Source organism: Corvus moneduloides, chromosome 4 (genome assembly GCF_009650955.1).
Source record: "Corvus moneduloides isolate bCorMon1 chromosome 4, bCorMon1.pri, whole genome shotgun sequence".
Classification (NCBI taxonomy): Eukaryota; Metazoa; Chordata; class Aves; order Passeriformes; family Corvidae; genus Corvus; species Corvus moneduloides.
The window spans coordinates 57,982,532-58,005,203 of NC_045479.1; the positions used below are offsets into that span (position 1 = coordinate 57,982,532).

At 34.6% G+C, this 22,672-nt stretch overlaps 1 protein-coding gene across 11 annotated transcripts in view; it reads right to left on the bottom strand.

Annotated features, from left to right (window-relative positions):
* TAFA5 (TAFA chemokine like family member 5) overlaps nt 1–22,672 on the bottom strand; it is a 524,263-nt gene that overhangs the window by 257,650 nt on the left and 243,941 nt on the right. The window lies entirely within an intron of this gene.

Here is a 22,672-nt window from a genome sequence, read left to right on the forward strand (position 1 = left end):
TTTAACTGTTTTTGAGATGAGTGAGTGTACATTTGGACAGATCACTCTCTCTCTCTCATCTTGATTAATCCATTAAAGTTAATGCTTTAGACCTCGTCTGCGGCAGAATCTCCTTGAAAACCTGGTAAGACAAGTTAATCATGAAAACAAGGTGATGCCACATCGCAGTCTTTAATATGCCCCTTCTGATAACCCGATTAGTAGATCTAAAATATTAGGGAATTATTTTTAAGAGACAAGGATCTGAGTTTCCAATTTAAACTTTGCATTACGAACTGCAAGAATTAGATTACTTTTGTCAGCTATGTGAGAATATAAAAGGAATACAGCTAAATGAGTAGTAGAGTTCAGTTCAATGTACAAGCACTGAAGAACATTTTTATTCAAGTAATGTTTGTAATATAGATATACATCAGTGATATAGAGCAAGTATAAACATTGAGAGTAGTATCAATGTTGAAGACAGTGACATAATAAACAAATCAAAATAAAGACTGCAGTTACGGGACTATCCCAGTTTCTATCTTTGCCCTCACACATAAGAAACCTATTTTGCTTCTTCTGAACATGCTCAACTAAAAAGTTTCCAGTAGTGCACAATAGTAGCAGTTATTGAACATATGATAAAATGACTGACAGAGTAATGATGAAATGTGATTGATAATTTAAATAATCTGTTTATAGGACAGGACTCTCTTGAAAAAAATTAACTCCAGATATCGAAGAAGTCCAGAATGACCACTTTCTGCATCCAATAGTGTTTTAAAATGTACGACACTTCAAAGTACATTTTAAGTCTCCAGAAAATACTCTGTTAAAAAATCCTCACCAAAATTACATTTTTATAATGAGCCATTCAGGCTTAGAGAAGATGCTGCCCATCTCTATTAAACCAATAATGCACTCAGGTGGATATTGCCTTATGTGAAATTTTTATTTCTTCAGGTACTCCCTATAGGTGACATCAGTGTTTTCTATAAAGCATATATAAACATATATAAGCATATATAAACACATATAACTTGCTAACAAGTTGCAATTAGAACACAAAAGAATACAGGAAATATCTTTCACATTCTAATTCAGCAGCTGTTTTAGAAAACTTTATTCCTTACCAATAGCTGAAACAGATTAAATACATTTCACACTCAAAGAAATTTCACAAGTTTTAATTATAAATATACCCATTATTCTTAACATTGTTTTGGTTTTCTATTCATTATAGAACCCTCATCATATGCACATAAAAACAGTGGACTGCCACTTCGGTAATATTGATCAGGTGAACAGATGAATTCCACTTTTTTGAGAAGTTTCGATGGATGAAGAAATGAAAACCATCATATGCCACAAAAATTTGAAACGTTAAATTGCAGTCATTAAAAAATCCAAAATGTTAAGTCATTTCAGTTGGACTAAGATATCATCCTCAAATTTAGAAATTTTCAGAGCCGTGCTTTTTCCTTAAAAGAAAAAAAAGAAGAAATAAAAAAGAAAAAAAGGGGAAAAAAGGGGAAAAAAGAAACAAAAGAAAAAAAGGAAAAAAGCTACAGAAATTCTCATTTGCTTCACTAGAATAGGATGAGATTTTTAAGTCGTCTGAACAGAGGTTGGCCTCTAAGGCATTGTGTTTACAGCATTTTAAAGCAGAGAAGTACTGAAGTTGCTGAGATATTTCAGTGGAAAGAGGCACACTATGATGAGCACCTGAGTCACAACTATAATAAACAATTAGGAGATGCACTAAAAAGCATGGTAAAGAGAAAAGACAAATTATTAAGAAAAGTCTTCCTCCGAATAGAAATCAGCAGGAGGGAAGAACTCTCAGAAACCTGCAATAACTTCTTAGTGTATATTGTTGGTATTTACCATTTTGTACTGCTTCTTTTGAAGCTCACCACCTTTTCCACTGACTAAGAGAATTCACATCAGACAATTTCTGACACAGAGTAAAGCTCAGTGAAGTTAGGCTGACGTACTGAGTAGTGGCATAACCCTAGATTTTAGGTTCCTTAATAAAGTGAGGAATTCCTAAATGAATGATTTGTGAAAAGTCTAGAGTGACTTGTCTACAATGATTTAGGAATTCTTGGTTCTGGTAGTAATGAAATTCAGTTTTTCAGAGTATAGTTCAAGAAACAAACTTTTCTGTAGATCTTTTGCTTCCTTAATTCACCATTGAGGATTTAACAGCCGAGCAAACAAGCTCTGACAACACTACCTGCTTTGACCACATGATAGTGTCTGCTCATATAAGTATAGCCTTGCCCACCCAATCGTACAGACAGCCCTGTCTCAATTTTCCATCTCAACTTTGCCACCTTAATAATATTCTTCTAACACCTTTTGTTTTCAATATGACTCCCTAAAGACATGATAGTGCAGAATAATGCTATCTGAGTGTCCCTGCTGTTAAAATTTGAACCCAAAAGTAATTTCTCTGATTTCAAATGAGGTTGGAAAATAAAAACAAAGAAATTCTGGGTAAACCTGGGTGGTTGAAAGAAATGTCATGGGTACTTATAGAGGGAAAGGAGGCAGCCTGAACTCATCATGAGGCATGACTCAAATGGAAACCATGCTCCTTAAGTGTACGGCTTGATTAGCAATTTTACCTTTCTGAGGGGCAGCAGGAAAGCTAGCAGCTAGAAAAATTATAAATCCCCCTACATGACTTCCATAGCAATATGAACACAGAAGAATGATAAGAAGATTTTGTATCTTTATCACAAAGATGACTGCCACTTGAATTAACAGTACAGTAATTAACAGTAATTCTAATGATAGCATCATTGATATAAAATAGGCACAGGGTACATTTCTTAGTTCTGAAGTTGGATGACACCCTCTTAGATCATCTCTGAGCCCCATAAAGCAGCCACAGGGCTCTAAAGCTTATTGTTTGGTTTGGGGGTTTTTTTGTTTGTTGGTTTCATTTTCTGGTTTAAAGTGTCCGAAATACTGGGAGAGTGAACTGCATCTGCTAATGGCGGTATTTCTTACACATAACTGCTTCTGTGCCATACTCTAGGATAAGACATGGCAGCACATGGGAGTATTTGTTGGTGAAAATATGTTGAGATAGTAATGGACAACTGTGGAGGCAGACAAACTTTCTTTTATCTTGGTCACACTACTTCTTCAGGAATGGTCTCTGGCATTTACTCCCTCAGGCACTGTCTCAAGGAGCACTGGCTGGCCCAGACCACTGATGCATGGTCAGGGACCATGCTGATAAGAGAGCTGGATGAGTGCAGGTCAAGGCTCAAGCTGGTGCTCTGGCCCTGTTTTACTTATTATAAAGATGCCTGCTATAGAGCCAGCAGGACACAGAGATGGGAGATGGACAGAGGAGTTGGATGCAGACAAGAAATTGTCCAAAGGGTTTCACTCATGTTTACTAACAAAGAAAGAAAGTAAAGTTTGGAAATCATATGTTTATACGGGAGCATCCTTCTACCTGTTTCCTCCAAATTAAGCCCATATCAGAGAATCACAGAATCACAGAATCACAGAATCACAGAATCACAGAATATGCTGACTTCAAAGAGACTCACAAGGATCATTGAGTCCATCCATTGATGTCTGTCTTCCACTGAAACCATTCCCAACTGTTTATTAATTTCTAGCTCTTCACTGTAGTCCCTTTTTTGTTTAGTTCCCATCTTCTCTCAGTTGGCTTCTACCAGTTTCTTCCCTTTCCTACCCATTCCTGGGTTCATGCTTAACAGAGAAGAATGTATTATTTCCCCAGTCTCTTTCTTGGAAACAGATGAACCATATTTAGCCTCAAGCAAGCAGCTGTAATGAAATATTTCAGTCCAAAACCAGAAAGTTAAATAAAGTTAGAAACAATCAAAAAAAAGAGACCCATCTTTGTGGTAGACAACTAAAAGATGTGTGTATAATACACATAGCCTATTGTATACTCAAAATAAAGAAACAAATCCCCCAAAATCCAACCATGCCTGACATCCATTTGGCAGTATAACCTTGTTGGAAAGATTTATACTTTTGAGACTAAAATTAGCTTAGGAAAACAGTTGCAAACACAGCAATGCTGGGCATATTTTGAACACTTACAAAAAAATAAAAAAGTAAAAAAAAAAAAAAAAAAAAATAGAATGAGGTGACCTAAGAAAAATGAAAACCCCAAACATTTCCTGCCTCACAGGTCACCTAATACTCTGAACCCTGCCCTGTAATTCTTCTCAAGCCGAGGGACCTTTGGACACTGGAGAATAAATAACCTCATTTCCTCTCCAGTCTATTGTTGGATGTGCCACTAAATAGGAGAGATGTGGCAGCTTTGACATAAAAATTGAGATAACTTACTTTAAATAAAAAAAGGAGGAAAAAAAACCTAGTCAGAAGCAAACTGCAATGTTTCTTTCCTTTTTAACACACTTATACCAACTATGGAAAATAGAACTCTAATTTTTCCAAACATGTGAGACCACTGTTCCTAAAATAATGTCAAATGAGCTGTTATAATCACATGCTAAGTTGAGTCTCATATGGCAGCAAAACAAAGATCTGAAAAACAAAGACCTTTAAAAGGACTGGGAAATCTTTGAAAAAAAATGAAGTTTTATAACTATGCAACATAAGACAACACTTTAAGCTCATATTAGAGAATGCAAAATGATTATTAGAGAAGTAAGGAATTTATAGTCATCACCGATTTGCATAATGTAATGATCTAAGTTTTAGTGCACAAACTTTTGATTTTAATCTTTTAAATTATGAGTTTTGTGTCAGTAGTTAAGGTAAAAACGAAAGCAGTGAGCAGTAGCCTAAATACATGTAATAAATAGTTCTGTACATGAAAAAAACTTTAACAGTCAAGAAAAAAGTGTCAAAATTAAATAGTTCATATATAAAGCTATCAAATTAAAGGAGTATCTGAGAGCTAAAGTGCTACAGTGAATGGGAGAAATTTGTGTGAGTTAGTGTGAATGCTATTTTGGATATCTAAGATTCAACCGAAAGAACTTTGCAGCTGCCTTAGCAAGTACATACAGGTAACAGAAATGAGAAGATTTACAGGATATGTGGTTTCATTGGATGTTATGAGACAGTGGTTATAATTGTATTGTGAAAACAATACTTTAACTGTGATATATCTTAAGAAAAGCATCTCTTAGTTTTCAGAGCATGCCAGTGAGACATAGGATGGAAATTGTCTACATGCTCCATTTTCATTTTCTCTTAAGCAATCTGCATTTTCATGAATGTATCAAAACTACCTTTTAAACCAGATTACACAAAGAAATTGTTTAAAGTTGAGTAAATGTTATGACAGACTATCTGTAATATTAGATAAATTCTGTAATACTAGATAAACTCTGCAATAGTGCATGAATGGTAATAGTTGGGCAATTGCAAATACTTTATCCCAAAATATTGCCTACTGTAATTGTGGAAGGATATGACAGTACATCAAGAAGTTCAAGGTTGAGTAGAGGCCTTTATAAATAATACTACCATATCTAAATGGTATTCTTGTACTTATCAGTACCAGAACTTATTTTTAAACTAAAATAAATGCAAACATTCTCCTTTAAATACTATATAATATACAATCATATAATGTATAATGAAACTTTCAAAATGTAAACCAAATACGTCTCCTGCAACCTGAGTTTGAAAATAAAGTGAAGCCATTTGTTATGAGAGGTTGTAACTACCCCATTCACCGCTGTATGGAATCCAGGAGAAAAAAGCAAACATACACTACAAACATACATTAATTAGTGTGAATAAAAACTGTAAGGCTATATGAGGATTTCTTGGAACTACACACAAACCAGTAACAGATGGGAAAGAAAAAAAGGAGACAAAAACTAAAAGGTCAAGGGAAAAAAGCCTGCTCCATAAAGGAGACACATTTTGGAAAAAGATTATTTTTCATCTGTACTGTGCTTCAGGTTAGTATTGTACATATAAATGTTATAAGTGGAGCTGCTATTAATTAATTATTGCTTACCATTCAAAATATTTGAATGTTAATTAATGTTTAGAAAACTCCTTGTTTTAAATACACTCCTATAATATCTTGTCCTGATCTACAGTTGCTTCAGATGTTGTGGACTACCTCATTATGTGTATGAAGACGAAGACCAGAAAGTTCCCTTTCACACAGTTAGCTGCTGGGAATTTTGCTTTATTTCTTCCTTACTGTTACACTGATTATTGCTATTTATTGCTATAATCTATTTAGAGTATGCACAATGCAAGCACTAGAAAGTTCAAATAAGAAACCTGAAAAATAGTGAATGCAGTTCTAGAAGAATCTCAGAAATATATTTGAGATTTCAAAAAGATAAATGAGTTCATGTCTTCCTTCTTTTTTGTCAAAATGTGGAGAAACAAGCTATTATAGTAAAGAAATTAAATGTTGAGAGAAACTGTTTTATTGAAGGGGAACCTGATTGGAAAATATTTTGTTAGGTCTGTTGCAGAGCAAGGATTTTCAGTCATAAAATATCCAAATGTTGCTAAAGAGCATTTCAAAGAATATGTGCTATTTTTTCCCATAGCAACCTTAAGGTAATTTATAAAAGCCAGGGCTTTATATGCTGACTGACTGAAAACAAAAACTAAAACCTTGAGATACATCTGTTCATGTGGCAGAAATGGTCAGAAATGAAACAGTATTTGTGAACTTAAATCTGACCTCTCTGTACGTAAACCAGCTTAATCTTTCACACTTGCAACTTTATAAATTCAGGGGATAAAGGAGTCAGTAGTTTGGAAAGATAAATTCCAAAACAGAAGAATACTTTGAATTATTTCGAATACATTTTCTATACATATGATAAACCCAAATATGATAAATCTAAATAAAACCCCCCAAAAGCTCTGAGACTATTTCTTACCTAATCCCTCATAAAATATATAAACTTGAAATTTTTTCTTTCTCTATGACAGACTTTTGGTATAAAAATGCAGTCAAAATACAGAGAACTAAGTAAAACAGATCAATCTGGTTGCATCTCAACATTCTTTAAACAGAACTCTCACATTTAAGTTTGTTCCTCTCTCTCTCTGCTTTGAAAGTTTATTTGTTGCAAAGATTGGGAGAAAAAAAATATTTGAACAGGAAAACTAACTGAAAAAGACATTATCAGTAATCATGTTTGGTTAGCAAATATTCAATTTGTGCCCCAGGATCTCAAGCCATTCTACAAACATTTCCTGTTAAAACATTTTTATCAGCTGTACAGATTTACATGTCAACATGTACCAACGCATATGGTTATCATCAGCCAATGATACACATTTATTTAGTGATTACATCAGCTTTTTAGAATTATATGATGATAATTTTCAACTGTCCCCCATGCTGTCATTTTCGGATTATCTTTTTCTTTCTGTTCACACTTCAGGACCCAATCCTGTCAACATGAGAAGTTTAATTTTTTAATAAAAGATTTTAAAAATAGAAAAAAATAATAAAACAAAAAACAAACAAACAAAAAAAACAGAACCCAAAACCAACCAACCAAACAAAAAAACCCACCAAAAAAACCAAAACACTTTCTGTTACCAGAACTAGGAAAATGACTCTTTGGTGATGTGAAATTGTTTCGCTTCTAAGAGCAGACTATGACCAGCCTTGGTAAATAACCTGAGCATTAAGAAACTATGTTGTTTCTGATCCTCCTAATTAATGAAGACCCAAAAAAAAAATGAAGCAAATGAAATCTGAGGTATGCACCAGATCTGACAAGGGCAAGAGAGTGAGACAGATCCAAAATAAGGCATGAAAATATTATGCATGGATGATCACAAACTTTCGTAGGGGATCACATCCATGTTGTGTGCAGTACTCATCTGTTTCAATGCACTTTTGGTCAAAACAAATTTTAATAATCAAAGGAAAAACAGGAAGTTGCACAGGTGAATTTTCTTAGTAGGGAAGACACGTCAAAGTAGCAGGATCTGATTAACTGAAAATGTGTCCTTTGCTACTACCTACAGTGGAACTTGTGTCCTCTAATGTGATACACAAATAGTTAACTACTAACTTGGTTTTTCCTTAAAAATAAAAAAAAGAGACTATACCATCTTTTGAAACTAAAATGCTTTGAAAGTGAAGTCCTAGACTTCAGAAGAACATTTTCCCTTCATACTAATTCCAGGTTTAACAGCGTAGATGAGCATTGGTGCCCTTTAACTGAAGGATGTACATACTGCAATTCATTTAAGGACTTCATCCAGGTGTACTCCTTATAGTGTGGGGGAAAGATTAAAATGAAATAAATTCCTTGGTTTAGAATTCAGGTGCTTTTAGATAATGGCTTTTTTAAGATATAGACTTAAAACGCCTGTGCATTTTGCAGTGCTTGAATCAATATTACTGGGGTAGTGCAAGGTTTAATTATGTAGATGCAAAAATAAAATGACAATAACAGACAGTTGCTCTGGTCAACTTCTGGCACTGGTTATACACTTCAGACAGCTAATATTCAAGACATTTTGGAAGTTAAGCTTCCTTCAGAGTTCCTCAAACTGGACATAAAAAATCACAAGCAACTATTAAACTAGAGGAATTATTTCAAAGGACGTGGTGTGGGATGAGATGTTCCATCCCAGCTGTGCGGGGTATTTACAGGAAACCCTAAGAAGAAAGATCTTAATGTTGATAATTTGGATAAATTAAACCCACACTGACACAGTTAACTGGCTTCCAGTACCTGAACTCAGTGCTGACAGCTATTCTGTGTATCTCAGAAAGAGTAAAGGTCACACAATTAGATACAGGCTGTGACTGTTCTAGATGAGCATCACAATTTTTAGTTATATATGAAAGAGAGGATGCTTACACTGACTCCTTGCTTTTGTGAGTGTAACAAAAATGGCAAAATTAAAGCCAATGCAGACCTTATGAAGAAATATAAGTAATGAGGAGAGACATGAAAGTCTTCTCCTACAACTTTGCACTCAATTGGACACAGTCTACCATGTACGTTACTTTGGGATAATATAAACTCTGAATTTATACAACATATATATCTACTGTTCAATATGTCCTTAATAACTGCATTTCATAAAATATCCTCTTTCTGGCACACAGGATGTTGTACCTATCTGATAGGTTTAAAGTTGGTAGGCAGATGTTGCAGGTAATCCGTATTACGCCCATCTCTCTAGAGCCTGTGTGTGCAACAGCCAGCCATCTGTTTTCTGGACTCTGATTTCCTCGTTTTTTTAAGGCCAACCCTATGGAGAATAGTGGCAGCAGTGCCTTGTCTTCCAGTGAACAAATATCATAACAGATCCTTTACTTTTTTATACTCCCTGCATAATATTGCATGGTTTATTTTAATTATAAGCCACCTTGTAAATCGCATTCTGTTTGTTGAGTTAAATCCATTTACCTTGGAAGTTCTCTAAAGAGACCTATTAAATTTGGATTCCATAAGTATTTAGCAGTTTTCCAATTATGGATAACATCTGACAGGGAAAAGGCAAAAAAATTCATAAGTTGCTCACATCTCTGAGCATCTTGGTAGCAAGTTTTCTGCAAGTTAGCTAGAAAAAATAATTAGTACATTATTAAATGCAGTAATTAACAATAATAGTGATAGAAATGCTTTTGGACACTTAAAAAATGTCATTGATAGAACACTAGATTGTTCAGTGTACACCTGCCCTGACAATTCTGCTTTTTAGGGATAGCTCTGTCTCTGGTACAATCTGCCTCACCAGTCAGGCCTTGCTTTGATTTACTTTTAATTTCTTTATTCTATCTTACTTCTCAACTTTGGAATAGAGCACAGAAAAAGAAATATTATAAATATTTCATCAATTATTATACTATTCTAAGATTTAAATGTGACATTTTAAAAGAGAAAAGCTGTTTGGGGTTTACACAGAAACATGTTCTTGCGTCCAAATGATTGTTCTAATGCTTTTATGGACTTCAGTGTTTCCTTTCATCCCTTCTTAACTGTAACATGTAGAGTGGTGATTTGATCAAAATCTCTTATTACTACATCTCTTATAAAGACAGATGAAGGCAGTGTTTTTTAGCAAGACAGGGTGAAGACAAATTGAAGATGGGAAACAAACAAGACAGTTAATCACTTTACTAAGAAAACCCTCTCTTTTGAGGTATGCTTAAGATTTTTATGTTCTTTTAGTTGATAATCTGTAGAATTAATTCATTACAGACAACAATTAGAACAGGAAATCTCACATGAGTTTCAAGTAAACTTTGTTGCTTTATGATCTTAAATATTAAGCGGGAAGTGGAACTTATTAATTTTAATGAAGGTTAAAAAACTATGAATATTGGACACAGAATCTTTTATTTATCCGTATTCTATTCTGCATATAAGACAGGATAAGCTTTTTCAGTACACTTAGTATCATAATTCCACAGGTGTCCAGAATTCACCATGAAGTAAATCAGCTAGTCTGCTGGCTGGGATTTAGGCAGTCTTGCCAAAAGCCTGCCAGTTTAACTGAATAATTCATGATGTTTTATGATGTGGACTACTGTCCACAAAAGAGACAAACAGACTCATTTTTCTTATGTTTGGACTCAAAATGTGAGGTTAAGAAGAGAGGAAAATATGGTTTTATTCCCGCATTTAAATAAGCTTCTCACCTCGTGAGAAATGCATTACATGGCTACTAGTGAGCAGTCATGTTCTATAGTATAATTACTCTGATGAAGATGTTGAGGAACTTGAAAGAATGTGAGTTTTCTGAGGAACATTTTGTTGAAACCCAGGAAGTAAACTGGAAAGAAAGAAGTAACAGAAAACAGACCATGTTTTGTAACCCACTAGTTTTGGGTCTGTGTCCTACCTAATTTCTATAATGGAATGGTTACAATGGTTTTCTATTAAGCATTGCTTTTGTTCCTAAAATCTTTCTGCAGGATATAGCAAGGACATTTCTTGGGTAACAACTTGATTCTCAGTAATTATTATTTTTCAATTCTATGGCAGTCTGTTTTAACAAATGACACATCTTTTTGTGTCAGGCCTCTGTAACCTTTTACACGACTACATTCAGTATGGCGGGATTTTTTAGAAGAGAATGTTAGTATAATGTCAGCACCACCAATGTTTTCATCTCTGAAGTACTCCCATCAAAGCTATGGGGTGACTGGAATAATCTCATTACTAAAAAATAATTTCAAAGATGTCTATAACTCTAATCCACTGAAGTCACAGTGAATTTCACTGAGGCAAGACGCCAAAAAATTCAAATATGGAATTGCATATAGGTGAAAAACAAGATGAGAAGTAACGTTTTTATTTCTAAATATCTTATTTATTATACTTATTACTTTTTTTTTAAATAACTTTAAAATAACTTACTACTAAGTAAGATATAGATATCTTAAGATATATTCTTATGTAATTCAATGCCTGTGAACTTTAATGCCTTAGTTATATATGCACATTGGGTATTTTCCTCAGATCTATAGGCTACTTAATGGGGAAATAAAAAATAAAAATCACAAAAACTGTAAAATATGTTGCTTATATGCATTCAAAATAAAAATATTCATATTATTCCTTTCATTTTCTGAACTCCAGGTTTCAGATTTAGAAGCAAAAGATTTGTCACTTAGCTATGGAATAATCAGAGTTTAAAAATCTGTTTTCATAGCAAAAGAAGATTTGTCACTTAGCTATGCAATAATCAGAGTTTAAAAATTGGTTTTCATACTTTTGCATTACAAATACTTTAATGTGTATTAAAAGAAAAAGAAAGAAAAAATATTTTAAAATGCTCTAAATAGATTACCCCAGACTTTTACTTTCTCTTTCCTCATAAGATAAAATGATATAGGACAGAAAAATTCTTATTGAGAATGTCACTTAAAATTTTTAATGCAACTTTAGTTTTTAACAGTGTTGAAACTGGTGCAGATTAGTCTTTTCATTCAGGTAAAAAGCAACAGGATAAAAGGAAATGTCCTCAAGTTGCATCAGGGCATGTTTAGATTGGATATTAGGTAAAATCTCTTCACCGAAAGGGTTGCCAAGCATTGAAAGAGGCTGCCCAGGGAAGTGGTGGAGTCACCATCCCTGGAGGTATTTAAAAGACATGTAGATGTGGCAGTTAAGGAAGTGGTTTAGTGGTGAATTTGGCAGTTTTAATGGTTGGACTTGATGATCTTAGAGGTCTTTTCCAGCCTAAGTTATTCTGTCATTCTATCATTTATCCTCTCAGTTTGGTGGCATCTGCAAACTTGACTACTGGCTCCTCCAGATAATTATAAAAGTGTTAACAAGACTGGCCATGCATCTGCATTTTGTGACCACACCTGGTGCTCTGGTTCCTCCTGCCTGTTTACCAGGATGCATGCCTTTCTGTACATTTACCTGAGGCAGGCATCCATTTGCTATTTTTTGTAATTTCTGAGGTCCCTCTTCTTCATATAACTCAGAAGCATTTGCTTCCTACTCTTGGTCTCCACTTCCTCACTTGTCTCCCAAATTCCTGGTTTAGAAGTATCTTGTTACCATGTTGGCCAGACTGTTGACAAGGATGTTGACAAGGATGTTTACTGTTGACAAGGATGTTCTTGCCCCACTTTCTCAGGTGGATCCTGTCTCTACCCTGAAGTCTTCAGTGCTCAGAGTGAATCTCATGGCCATAAAAGCCAAATCCCTGCTGTTGACACAAGCTGTTGAACTAGATGTTACCCACCAACACTCATCTCCTCCCACCCAAGCTTTTCTCTTGTACCAGCAGGACTGAAAAGAGAACATCTGGGGCCCCTGATCTTTCAATCCTCAAGCTCTGTAGTGATTCTCAGTATGCTACAGCCCTTCCCTGGCAGAGAAATTTAACCAATCAAATGTAGAAAGTTTCCATTCTAGCTATTTCCACTTTGCAGATACTGCAGAAAAGCTTTTAATAGGAAGTGATTTCTGAGACTTTCATTAGCAAGGGGATTTGCTATGTGAATTTTTGCCTTGTCTTGTCCATTTTTTTTCTAGCTTTACTTCTTTGAAATTACTCAAGCTGATCCTAAATTATTAGGCTCTTCAGGAAATACTGTTTCCACATACAGAAGGTCATAAAACAAAAAGCTGATTAAGGTTTAGCCTGGTTCAGCCTGATTTTCTGAAGCTAACAATACTTAAATACATACTTTCACCTCAGTCTGAGTTTACCACCCAGCTATGAGGATATTACAATTATTTAATCCAGTACTGAATTTCTGTTCGCATCATGGAATGTGATTCCATGGAGAACATAATAATACAATTATGCAAAGGGACTATTTAATTCCTTTTTGGAAGTATGAAATTCAAGATAAAGTAATGAAACCTACCTCTCTGCAACTTGTCTGTAATAATCTGGTTAGGAAACCAGTGGTGTTATGGTATATATAGTTGCTTCACTGGACAATACGTGAAAAAAACATGAATAATAAATATTTCATTGTAGCTTGAGATATATATAAAAAATCTCATTTATTTTCTCATAAGCACAATGAATGAAAATTACATTATACTTACAGTATATTGGAAATGGAAGGAAATATTTTTTGATTCTTATAACAGGAATTCCTACTTTAACTGAGTTTTGTATCTGACGATGACTCTGAATAGCCATTATTTTATGAGTAACATATTATGTTAGAAAATTGTTCAGATATTTTAGTTTTTAGCACAAAATGCAGATGTTAGGCATAAGCATTACACTAAATAGAATCAATATTAAAATGAGCAAAGATAGTGCTGTACGCGTCCAATGAAATTGCTGTTTTCTCATGCAATCTATAGTAATCCTACTCTCATTTACAAGCACAGCAATTTCTACATTCATCCCTTGTATCTAATGCCATCAGTGGTGCATAAAAATAATAACATTGCTGTAGACTTCAGAAATAAATTGTTTAAATAGGATTTTGCCATTCTTCTTGTTCTTCCCAATTCTATTCTGTTCATGGACCACCTCTGGCAAAGGTTAGATGGGATGTGTTTGATTAAACGGCTTCAGTTGCCTTGTAGCCTTTGTTGGTATTATGGTCTGCAGCAGAAGAAGCAGCAGGGTAGAAGAACACAGCACTACTGCGCTCAAGCAGGCTGAGGTGAGTTGTGTGCTAGTCTGGACAATGCCAGGAGGGGCAGCAGCGTGTTGTACAAGGGGCTTTGCTGCATTTACTGCAACTTCTCTTGCCCCTGCCCCCAAACTCCCTTGATTTCTTCTTAACCCAAGCAACATTTCTGAAAATCAGTGAAGTTTCAAAGTGACATTTCCATCTACCCAATGACTCAGTTGACTAACAGAATTGTCCCTATGCCACCTAACAAAATACAGCCTTAGAATCTGAGATATTTTTAATCACTCATGACTAGCTGTGACAACAAAAAATCCTTGCCCTTGCTGCCACCTGTTTTCTAACATACACTATGTGTTGATACTCCATTTAGACATTAAGGAGCTGAAACAGTATGTCAGGACATGAAACACACCTACTATTTTTTGGGTAACAAACACAAATTGTGCAGACAGAGCACATGCATGTTGAGCACCAGTGGTGCATACATTACCAACTGCAAGTAGGTGTTCTTCTTGTTCTTCTACACTGATACTGAGATTTGCTAGACATAGTTCATATTCCTTCACTCTTGTTTAAATAACTCTTTATTTCATCTTTTTTCTAATGAAAATGTAATATATGACTCCTGCCAAGTGTTTTAAGTTGCTGTTCATTCCACCTCCTGCTCTGGAAGTGAAGTATCTGCTGTTGTCAAATATTTTGTTCCAGCATCGTAATACCAGTACTGGTAACCCCAGCAGAACGATGTCAGCTGCAGGTCACCCACATTTATCTCAGCTACTGTCATCTCAACTGCTGAAAGTAACTAATCAAAAGGAGTTACTATGTTCTGTACTCTCATGTCCTATAAACTGTCAAATTCTAAAATCTTGAATTCTAAAGCGTAATGCAGCAGCATAAATACAGGCTGTAAGTGCTGCACATGTACAGATATAACTTGTATGTGAAGGACTCGAGCACAAAGTTGGCAAATATAGCTACTGTACCCACAGAAACAAATATTATATGTGATTGTCCTCTATTAGGGTGTTAAGCTTAGTTCTTTGTTACACTTCAGTATGCAATGTGGAGCAAACCATAATTAATTTGTTATGGAAACAATCACAAATGTTAAATTTGTAAAAGAAAGATTAAAACCAAAAAAACTTTAAAGTAACTCTAGCTTTTACAATTAAGCTAGCATTATTTTATGGACTAAGAGCTCTGGTTCATTTTGACTGATTAATCCTCATAACTTGCTGAGAGATTGTTATGATCTCACAAACAATCAAACATGGTAATGGGATTGCAGTAATCAATATTATTGGCAAATCACAATCTGAGAAACTTACTCTGTGTTGGGATTCAAGGGAAAATGATAACATTCCTGCAGCTGACAGCCATACAGATCTTACCATTCTTCAAAGAACACACCACTCATCTTCATATAAAAAACATTACAGGTGCCTCTTCAATCAGCAAAGTCCTATAAACTGAGCAAAATTTACAGAAGCCTCAAAACTTTAAATGGTATATTTTTGCATTATTTAGAATTTATAATAGCATTTTTTAGCCTAGTTTTTTCATAAAGTGGAAATAAGTTATCTTGTAGAATATGGTCAACAATCACCAGTCTGATATTTGAACCAGAACCCAAAAAGTTTCAGGAATTACTTTAAAAAGTGGTGACCAGAAAACAAGTCCCCATTATTCCTACATGTGAATTTTAGAGTCCGTAGGTTTAAGAAAATATTTATGCATCCTACTGCACAGGCAATGGGATTTGCACATAAGGATCTCTTAATTACATACATCCCTGAAAATGATGCTTTGCTGGAGTATTGGACTTGTCCTGGCTTTGAAATTTTTGTAACAAGGTTACAGTCCATACGGAAAGCTTATCGTATACTTAGGGAGACACTGCACAGTAATTTCATCATTCATTATTTTCAAAGATCAAAGATTATTGTCTTATAGAAACAGACTAATATTGCCCAGCCAGCATTCCAGCTGTAAGTCTTCTTCCAGAGACAGAACTGATAGAAGTATTGCTGAAAACAATGTTTTCATTTTATGAATAAATGTCATTAACTTCCTCAGACAAAGGTTTCCTGTAACAAAAATTCTGGCAGAACTGGACTTCTACTGATGAAGACATTTGTTATCCAGTCTTCTGATTCCGAAAAAGTTACAGGATCTTTGAAGGAAATTAAACTGGCAAAATCTTTAAAATCTATTTATGAATTTTTAAATATAACGTGAAGATAGGACTTTGTTTTTCCTCCCTGGACTAAAAATATATTTTAAACAAAGGTTTTCCCTGCTTCACTAAAAAACTTAAAAGTAATAATTTAGTCTGAGGACATTTTCCAGGCCATATATTATGTGAGAAATAAAGAATTAATAGGGAAAAAACTCTGCTGTAACATTGCCTGAAGTGCTGACTGCCAATCTTCAGGTGAGATTTTATCAAGGAGCAGACAAGAATGTGTCATGAAAACATAATACATTACAGCACAGAAGAAACTGCAGTGGTTTTTGTCATAACATAGAAAACTACAAGATAGTTCTGACTGACCTTCAACATCACATACACAGGAGTTCACTCTGTGGATGACTGGATTATCTGAACACTCAGAAGAGACCATGCAGAACATGGGTCTTGTCTCAGACACAAGGTTGGAACAGAAACCAGAGAAACAGGCATGCCACCAACTCCTGAAGACAACTAACTACACAGGGGACTTGTATGTAGCAAACAGGGTCTTTGCAAAATTTACATAAAGTCTAGTTGCAAAACAAGTACTAAAAGTTATTGCACTATGAAATACTGAAGGAAATCTTGAAAAACAACTTCACTACCAGTCCTTTTGATCATGCCTTTAAATCCATATATTTTGCAATTCACAGAAACAAAATACTGGTGCTCACATTATCATGCTTTTAGTTCCAATACAACATCAGTCCATTTCTTATTTGCATACTCAGTGAGCTCATATGCATCTGAGGAATGCTAACACAAACACTAGAAAGAACAGGCCTGATGCACATATGTGACTTACTGCTTGCTTTTTGAACACCATCATTTAACTACTACCTTTTGTAAAAGTTACTTCTCCACCTTTACTACTTTTCTTGTACTTCCCTCAACAGACATTCATCATCTATTCATACTCCTCTAATGAAGACCTAGAAATACCACTAGTCACCTAAAAAAAAAAAAAAAAAAGACAAAAGAAATATATCTGCTAAAGAAAAAAAATGCTTGATATCCAGACTAATGTTCAGGCAGAAAGTTAACTGTATCTTGTACAAATCATCCTCACTGCTGGAAAAATGGAATTGTGAAGGGATTTCTACCAAGACACAATAGTTGGAAGAGAATTCATAGGACTAATATTTCCTCTCTGCTAGAAAATGTAAGCTATTCTAGTAATGCCTTAAGAGACTCATATTTTCTAACTTCATATGTAAATTTAAGATAAGCTTATAGGGATATGTGATTATGTTACTTTGTTAATATGGATAGCAAACGTAAAGCTAACTGTTGAGAAATGAAATCCCTTGGAAATACTTCATAGATCTACTTCTGCAAATTTCTTTCAAGCATAGCTTAAATGGAACCAAAAGAAAGTACTTGCATGTGCTGATTGACATAGGGATGGTCCTGGAGGAGTTTGTACTTGAGCATACAAATGTGAAATAAAATAAATTAGCATGCTAAGGAAATAAACACTAATATAAATACATTCCTGAATAGTCCCAGATAGCTAATCCCTGGGAAGAATAACTTAAATTCTGTTTTTATTTATGAAAATGGATTCTAATAGAGTTCCACTTGCTAAAAATGTTCAGAGCCTTAGGCTATGCCTAAAGGCAGAGACACTATATGTGCTGTGAATCCCAACTATTTCAAGTATTTCTTCTTAAAGCTATCCTAAATCTGGCAAAATTTTAATGCCGTATAATGAGCTTGACATTCAATTCCATTAACTGCATACATAGAAACTAATTTCCTGTTTGAATTATTTGATAGATCTAATTAAATTACAATTTAAAATACTATTAATCTTTGCTAATCAGCAGCAGTGAATGAAGATACCTCAAAGGTAATAGGTTTTCTGTTCTCTTTCAAAGCTTCCCTTTCAAAGCTTCTCTTTCAAACAAAACTAAACCAACTTGTTCTAGCACTCATTCAGTAATGAACATAAAAGCACTTAGCACCTAAACATCTGGAAAAGGAGCACAAAAATCCAGTAAGAATGAAGAATGAAACACCTATACATCAATAAAACTTGCATTTTACTCTAATAGAATTAAAAGAATGTTCTTCTACAATGCAGATGCCAAAAAAGCATAATCTAGATTAAAAAAAATACAAAAAATAATCAACAATAAACCAAAAAGAGTTTTAGGATGCCAAGGAAGGACAACTTTTTAATAATATGAATTCCCAAACTGAACCTTTCTTCTGTCTCTTATCCCAGAATATATTTTAATGTTTGACTAATCAGAAACTTTGCTTATTTTCTGGACAGATGATCTCCAGAGAGTTGTTTTAATGTGTTACACACAAAACCCAAAGTAAATAAGCTGACAAAATAACTATTCTCTTCAGCTTGTATGAACATGACAACATGCCATATTAGAGATATGAGGTCAGAAGTCATTTTGGCTAGTACCTCAGATTTGCATTCAATTATTTTACAAAGGCATTTAATAGATTGTGGGATTATTTATAACTTTGCTGATGGTAAAATATCCTACTGTTTTAGTGTATTTTGACCTAAGATAAAAGAAACAATTTTGACTCCTAAGAGTTTGAACTGCGACTCATGTTGTAACTAACAAATTGCCAGGTATAGTATTTTTACTAAGGGTAAAGGATTCTTGTAAACAGGCAGTGCACATTTTTTTTGTGAATTTACATGAACAAACACTAGATGCAAAAGGCAGTCTCATTTACATTTCCAACCTCTCAATAGTAATAACAAGTTTGCAGCTTGCAAAAAATTAAAGCTTTCATTATGGAAAAAAAACAAATTACAAGGAAAAATTTTAAAAAATCATAATGTGGAAAGCAATCAGGTTAAGTGCTAGTAAGAAAAGTCATCTGATTATTCTACAATAAAAAGAAATTTTCCAAAAGCAATTGACTACTGACATCAGACTGGAAAGAAGACCCAGTATACCGACAATTTGCAACCCAACAGAAAGTTCCTTTTTCAAACAACGGTGAGTGATATTATTTCTTTATGTTATATGTTCTTATCGTAGGCATGTTCTCTCTGTTTTTTGCATCCCTACAAAGGGGCATGGGGATCAGAAAGAGTAGATTAAAAAAAAGCCAAGGACAGCCTGGAGTCTAATAGTCTTACTTGGAGAAAATTGCAAAATTGTAAAACTTGTTTAGTGTTAAGTTTGATAATAAACAACACAAAATACAGATGAACAGGAATCAGAATGTCCAAAATCAGGAAACTGTGATGCTGCAGCTTTTACTGAGCTGGAACTGTGAGGTGTATATGCTGATGTCAATAAATTATTCTAGAGTGGTAGAAAGAAAACTGTGAAAGTTGCAAAGAGATCTTATACTGCTGTGAAATCAAATGATAAACTGCAGCTGAAATCCAATGTCAATAAAAACAAAGTAATGCACATGGAAAAAAGTAGCTCTAGCTATAGATATACAGGAATGTACTCTAAATTAGCTATTATCATCTCAGAGAGAGATCTGGAAATCAAACCAGAAATGTTTCAAAGATCAAGCCAGGGCTCAGTAACTGTCAGAACTAGAAGCAGAATGATACAAGTTACTAAGAAAAGAACAGAGAACAAAACAGGAAGAAAAAAACCCCACACCATTGAAAAGCTACATAAGTCACAGTACCTACCTAGGCAGTTTTAAAACTGAAAAGATGCTGAAAGAGAAGTGTTCAGAGAAAGGAACAAATAAGGTCTAATTACTGGAACACTACATGAGGACAGGTACATATATGTACACATACAAAATTATGAGCACCACAGGAAAAGTGAACCATTGTTTACAACAACAGACATTAAAGAACTAAGGACTTAATACAAAATTTACTGACACAACAAACTTTGAAGACTTTGAAGAGACAATCGAGTGGCTGAAGGCCCAGCAGGGGATGCAGTGTCTTTACCAGTAAGTTGTTTGAAAGCAGCAGTGTTAAGAGAATACTGCTAAATTCTTGCTGCCCTTGTTAGCTTCCTTGTCTCCAGCACAACAGGATAATGGACTATGGAGACCTTCCATCTTCTAACTTTGCCGTGTAAGCCAATGGAATATGGTACTGGACACACTTCAACCCTCACCAATAAGACTTCTGTGAACTTAGCTGCAAACTCCTGACAAGATCATTACTCAGTATTACGACACAGGAAGAAGGATGAAGAATAATGGATTTTAGCATTTGATTAACTATTCTGGACTTATCAGCAAGCAAACATTTAATCTGAAGCAGATGTGAGATGTAGTTCCTCTCTCATTATGGCAAACCTGCAAATAATTTTCTATTAGATTACCTGTCTCTCCATATGAGGTATTTAGTATCACATTTTACCTGTCCTGACACTGAGCATACTTCAGTCTTCTCCACTCTAAACACTCCATCCACTCACCTTGTCTCATGAAGCTCAGGAGCTATCCATATTTTTTAAACCAAAACAATTATATACATATATATAAAGCACACAATGAGGATAAAAACGGGTCAAGAAGATGAATGGCTATGAAAACATTATCTATACTGTCCTTGTCCTACTACACAAGCACTCAGGAACAGATTTATTCATATTTTAATTCACATTATGTTTAGAAATATGATTAACTACTTTGCAACAAAAGAAGAAGGGTACCCTGGTCTGAACAGTCTACCCAAGATAAATGGCAGAGAAAAGTAGCTGAAGAAACCTCTGCACAACAGTTACTTGCAGAATAAAAGGTTTCCTCACCAAAATATTTGATTCTTTATCATTGAACACAAGAAGAAAAGAAATGCAATTAGAAGTCCTACACCAATTTGGATGTCAAGTAACTCTGGACAGCAGGCATATTTATCTTGTGTTTTAGATGATGGGTGGTATTTCCATGTCCTTTCATAAGAGGATGAATAATCGATGAATATCTATAGGTTTGTGAGAAAAGTGATGAAGATTGAGGAACTGAGCAACAGGACTAACTCAACTAGTTTACTAATGTCTTCCTTTAGGAGTTTAATTAATCCATCTGATTAGGCATGCATTATTGGTAAAAAACTCCTATATTTCTTACACTAAAAAATTAAGAAGTAGCTCAGGAGAAGGCAAAAGTAAGTATATATTCAGAGATATATAGAAATATTAACTTCTGTTTCACCTTCCTGGTTCAGGTTCTACCATCCCTCACAAATATGAGAACAAAATAGGCTTCTGTTTCTATCTTCAGGTGAATCTATACCTGTTCTTTTTATTTCAGCTAAATTCAGAGCTAATTACAGCTTTTACTCACTTGGAAAGGCATGCTATTACCACTGCAATTATTCAGTTCCTCTGTATTGCCTTTTGATTCACCTCATTAGCCAACCCCTAATTTTACTTAACCAGGCCAGAGTGTTTAGCTTCTTGTCCTTGGCTCCACCCTCTCCTCATCCTCTATGTCTTCTTTCTTTCTTCTAAACTCTTGCTTCTTTTTATAAGTCCAGTAGTCCAGTATCCAATTACATTACTAAAATAACAAAACAAAAAGAAAATAACACCAACCAACCAACAAAAAGCCAATAAAAATAAAGCAAACCTCAAAAAGTAAACATCACGCAAAAGGAAAATGTAGGAAAATATCCTGAAACTAACGTAAGTACATATATAAACAGCAAAAGAAAAGATTTTTGGATGCTCAAAAATGTTGTTAAAATGCTGATAGGACTTCCTCTACTCTGTGCTGACTTGCTCTGGCCCTTCACTCTTCCTTCTCTTATATATGCTTGTCTGTATACCCACACCTCTCAGGGTTTTTTCTATGGTTGCATCCCCTACACAATCTCCATCATATATTGTTTTCATCTGGCTCTATTGGCTCTCAGCACAACTTAATTCCTCTACACCGTACAGAAATGAACGAAATGGAACAAGCATGGAAAAAGATTATTTGGTCTCATATTTTTTCTACTAAGTTTTGGCCCTTTTCCCATCCTATTTCTATTTAATTTTTCAGGAAGGGGATTAACTATTATTTTGAGTTTCTACAGTGCTCAGCATAATAAAGGACTGCGATTGTCCTTGCACACTACCATGGCAGCCATGAGAAACAGTAACAAGAATCTTGCCAATCAGCTTTTACAGATGTATCAATTTTTTTCTAATTTTACTAATTTTGACTGACCTAAGAAGTCAAAGTTTTTGACATGGGCCAATCTCATTTGGTCATACAGGATGTGATATACTTTTGGTGATGAAAGAATATAGCAACGGTAAACTAAATTATGAATACATCATTATTCTTCCTAAAACGTCTTTATGAGAACCAGTGTAAACAGGCCACTGAACAATCTCACAGACTTTTTTTTTTTTCAGTGAGGGTATGGAAAGTGTTATTTTCTTTTTATGTTGATGAATCCAGAAGCAACAGTCCATTTTCAGAAA